This window comes from Aptenodytes forsteri, unplaced genomic scaffold, assembly GCF_000699145.1.
Source record: "Aptenodytes forsteri isolate BGI_AS27 unplaced genomic scaffold, ASM69914v1 Scaffold15, whole genome shotgun sequence".
Classification (NCBI taxonomy): Eukaryota; Metazoa; Chordata; class Aves; order Sphenisciformes; family Spheniscidae; genus Aptenodytes; species Aptenodytes forsteri.
Genome location: NW_008795129.1, coordinates 16,712,950 through 16,718,049, shown reverse-complemented (window position 1 = coordinate 16,718,049; position 5,100 = coordinate 16,712,950). Strand labels below are relative to the sequence as shown.

The 5,100-nt window shown below is 40.8% G+C and overlaps 1 long non-coding RNA gene across 1 annotated transcript; it reads right to left on the bottom strand.

Moving 5' to 3' along the window:
* Positions 1–1,592: 1,592 nt before the first annotated feature.
* On the bottom strand, positions 1,593–4,204 carry LOC103897738. The gene is made up of 2 exons (XR_657510.2): positions 4,017–4,204; positions 1,593–2,791 (listed from the first exon to the last, which is right to left on the bottom strand). It is a non-coding gene; the product is annotated as an uncharacterized LOC103897738 (long non-coding RNA).
* Between the last annotated feature and the right edge of the window lie 896 nt (positions 4,205–5,100).

Sequence of the window (5,100 nt, the reverse complement as noted above, 5' to 3'; positions counted from 1 at the left end):
CCAGATTACAATTTCCACATACATTGAGCAACCTGAAATTTAGGGATATAAAGTTGGGGTTTTGGGAAAGATATTTCATTCTGTACAAATTCTGTGTGTACTTGTGATTACAAGAACTACCTAGCACTCCACTGACCAGTAAGATCTTACCTACCCACAGAGATATTAAGGTACAGACCTTTGGTAGGGAAAACTCATTAGTACACAAAGAGGTCTGGCTGAAACTGCTCCCATAAAATTGAGGAGGTATTCAAATGATCTTCAATGGTTTAGTTAATTAAACTTTAACCCAACTCCACAGTTGCATTTTAACATTGTCCCAGATTTATCAATACACAGTCACCCAGCTGGTGACCAGAGCAACTGCTGGGAGCGAGGCCTACTGACAACAGGCCTTTGTGGTTCCTTCAAATACAGATGTGTGAGCAGGCACATGGCAACATCCTGGCACTGCAGCGTTGGAGCAGTATCTTCACGGATTTCCAGGACAGCAGCTGAAATTGTTGCAACTGCTGATCCTCTAGTGCACACAATACCATGTAGTCCCCAGAGCAAGAAGGGGTGGCAGGATCCAGCAGGGTCACTTTGGTAAGGAAAAGCAAGCTTACCAAAGTATAAGTATCACCCACTTGGTTTCGCTTTCCTTTCTTCCTCTAGCCGCATCCATGTAAAATCCTGGTGGGAGTATGCTGCCTGGAGCCACTTGCCTGCAGGACTGCCAATACCTCTAGACCTGTTGTTGATATCAGCAACAGAAGTATTAACTACAACACTGTCAATCAGAAAGCACTTGCTGGAATGGTTTTCAGATCGTTTACTTTCAGTTTTACTGCCATGGTTATCCTAAGGAAACAACTTATTTCACAGTCAGAATCCCCATAGAAAGGAGGGCACAATATCCACAGGATTATTTGCTCAGAGACTGCAGATGAGGTCAGAGGGAGTTACTCAGAGTAAGGGAAGCTTGCCACTAATCTAGTAGATCAGGACAAACAAGTTATGATCCAATTAAAGATCCTCATATTACTAACTGTATTACTCCACAGTGTCTTAGTATTCAATCTGCCTATCTGATCATTTCCTTAAACACACTTCCATCATATGAAATCATGAAAAGGGGTTTTTATAACTTTTTTTAATTCAGAATTTATAATATCCTTTAAAGAAAATAAAAAGCAATGCTCCATCAAAGATAACTAAATTTAGAATAGAATTTTGTCTCCACATTGCCAGACAGAATGTTCTAAAGAAAATATTGCATGTAGCTTGTATAATTTAACTGGTCAAATTGACAAAATATGGATAAAGACTGGAAACAAAAGTGTTTTTTTCCTCCCGGTAAGGACTGCAAAGAAATCCATTCTGTGTTTGTACACAAGGTTGTATCACTTTCTTAAAAGAAACAAGCTTTTACTACATTTTCCTCAATTCTTTCAGCTTTGCCCTTGCATTGGTCACTGTTTTGTCCCCCAAAATACAGCAGTTACAGAAAGGCAGAAATCTGCCTACAAGTGTAGAAAGATAACACAGCACTGGTTTGATCTCACAACCAATGATTAAAAGAGTCTGGACCAAGAGCGAGTAGCCTCATTGCTTGTGGAATTGCTTCTTTTTATTAGTATATGCTGAGGAAGAGACTGAGTAACAACAGGCTTCAGTTCATAGACCACCTGCAGATTTTGCTACGCTGGCTGAGGTGGTTTACATGTTCACCACTGCCAGAAGTTACTGCCCAACAGCAGAGACAGATGCAACAATACATGCGGTTCTTTCTTTGCGTTATAAAACTGGGTTCAAGAGGCACAACATAATGAGCTGGACCTGAAATGGAGACAGTAAACTCCAGCACAGGGGTACAACAGAAAATTAAAGGTGGAACTTTCTTCAACTAAATCTGTTAGAGACCGAAATACAGTGCTTTGATTGCCCAGCAGAAAATGCAGGTATCGAGTATCAGAAGAATGACAGCACTCAAGTCTAAAACCGTCACGACCCAGAGACTACTGTACTGGGAAAAGGCTAAGTATCACCATCTGTGCTGATAAAACTCTCTTTCAGATCAAGCACTCGAAATTTATATAAATTTTTGGTCAAAGCACAAGACAGATGTTTATCTGAAACACCGAGGAACATTAATAGAACCCATCAGCCAATGATCTTCATTCTTCAAAGACCTGCAGCAGCATCACAGAAAATCTATTTAAAAGCCATTTCTCTATTTAGAACACTTCAATTCTCCAGATGATGCTGGCCTCAACAGAAGACATTTCTTCCCAAGACGTTCTATTGTCCCTGCTGCTTATTGTTTCTGTAGTATCAGAGTGCCTTTGTTACATTTCTTGCTGAACTATTTATGCATTTGTGACAATAGGATTGTTTGTTGAGCCATCATCCTCCTAGAACACAAGACAGCATCAAGTCCTGACAACACCAAATGCAGGAATGTTGCAAAAACAGTTAACCAGTATTTCTCCAATTCAACTGAACGCGAAGCTTACAGCAGGTCCATCTTGGGCAGCAGAAGGAAATAAACCAGTCACTAGACTTCAGAAGATATCTCTGTATTACGCAGAAGTCCTTACACCTTTCATCCTGCTTCTTCCAGCGTGGAGGAAGAAGGCCATCAGCAATCTCTCTCAAATCACTGCTGCTGAAAACTGCCACCTCACGTGCATCTCTCCTCACGTCCCCCTCCCACCTCATAATCCTCTTTTTGAGGCTCTCCCAGCCATCTCCACAAGAACTAACTGGAACTTCTGGTGATGAAGAAGCAAAGATCTTGCAAATATTCCTATTAAGAAACAAGGGAAAAATGTGTATTTAAAATATTTCTGATTAAAGTGTTCAGCAGAGTCAGAGATTTTTTTTTTTTTCCCAGGTGGTCAAATGCCTCTATTAGCTAAGACTGCAATTTGTTTTGAAGTCATACATGAATTTTTTGCTGATGAAAGACAGAATAGCCCTGAAAACTGAAGCAACGCACTCACTCATAAATGTACAGTGCAAGAAGTAGCTATAATGCAAGCCAGTCCAAACCGTGTATGACTAGCCTCAAATCCTAACATGGAAAAGCCACCTCTTTAAAAAAAAAAAAAAATTAACCATTGTCTTATCTGGAGGCCATTTAGCCCGGTACCACACTACTGGTCCTGCAGGGAACATTCTTTCTCCTCTGAGAGGATGGCAAATTCTAAAAAAAACTTCTAATGGCCACATAAAAGAATCATGATTTCAAAGCCTACTGCTTCTAGGCTTTGTCACTGTTTAAGACAATACTCTTTAAACATCTCATATTTAAGCTCCAAAGTCTCCCTAAGTGAATAAGGGAGACTGATTCAAGGAGAGGATTACGGAAATCCACTACTACTAAGCAGAATATTCTTCCTACTATTGAACAGACACTGATGACTTCCAAAATCTATACAATTAGGAAATTAAATCTCTATTCTTTTTCCATAAATCAGGGTGCACTACTGATTTTCAGAAGAGGAGCCAGTAGTGTCTTTATGATGTCTCCCTGTTCCTACAAGAGGTCCTTAAATTTACACTGTTTAAAAGTGAACAACCCTTTGTGAGGCAGTGGAAAATACTGCCTTGATTAGGTACTTTACATTAGTGAAGAATTCACTGCATCCCCTCAGTAAATTGTTCCAGTGACCATTTACAGGTTAAGTATCATTTCTGAGCAGACTAAATTACACCAGTTCTAAATTTCAATCACAGGAACTCTTTGGATCCCCCCCTTCTTCATTTTGTAAGTCTCCATTACAAAACAGAAAAAGCTTTTGTTAAGCCGATGAAAAGGCATAGTTTCCTGTCCTTTAATCATGCTGTGATTGGTCACTGAACCCCAATTTATCAGAAGACTTTCTAACTTGCTAAGATTAGAATTGGACATAACTTTCCAGAATCAGACAGATTTTTACTCAAAATCCCCCTGTTTATTCATTTCAGATCTATTTTGGACCTCTGAATTAACGTTGCACTGAGATAATATGTTTTAGTTGACCACCTACCTCGAATCCTGTTTAGAGCCACTACTTCATCACTCCATGATGCATTTCCCACTCTAAAAGTAGGATGCTATTCTTTGGTCCTGGATGCACGATATTTTTTCCTTTAGTTATATGGAAAAGTATACCATTAGTGTGTGTTTATTCCCTCCTTATATGATATCCACTCCTACAGTTTAAGTATCCTAAAGCTTTGGGAAATGTGCACAGGAAGCAGAGGCAGAAATATTTAATGACCTGGAAACAGAAGATACATTAAGCTGAGCTACAAGAGGGACAGCCGAGAAATCCACTAGTTTCAGCTTCCCTCTGTCTCGTACTAGGACCCCTCTATTAGGGCAGTGATTCATATGTGCTAGATGATAGAGCTGGGCTGGTTAAAGAGATTATAATTTTCAGCTTTCTACCCTAACACTCTTATAGACATTATTGTTTCTACTGCAGGGATACATCACGAATCAAGCCATGATTGCTGCAGGCTACTGACAAACTTATTAAAGTAAATGAACACCAATTTCTTTGAATCTGCTCCTACACGTGAGTCACCGCAGTCAATTATCCAAATCAAATGTTTTAACAGTAGGCAGCAAAAATACAGATTCGGATTAAATCATGCACAAATTCTGCCTATGCCACATGAAAAAGACTTGATTTCTGTTACTGATGTTGTGGCACGATCACAGTAAAAAGCATTCAGTAGCAATGCTGGTACAGGAAACGTCCACCCAGCTCTGACCCCTGCTCTGCTCAGCCCTTCAGTTGCGCTGGCATAACTTTGCGTGGCCCCACAGCAAGTCAGAAGGGAAGGGCTGATCCTTGCAGCTGACCAGCAAATAATATTCTCTCGGGTTGTTCTCAACACATTTCATGAAACAACTCGCTGCTTGAACAGATGTGCAGGGAGATGAATCCTGACTCTGCTGTGTAAGGAGCAAGAAAACACATTCGGTTGACGGAACACAGAGACAGACCACGCTAAAGACAACTGACACCCCCCGCCACCACCCCAAGCGCTTGCTGTTGGGAAGCCGGAGGCTCCGGGAGCCGGAGAGGCTCTTACAGACGGGAAGGACGGGCCTGCGGGGCG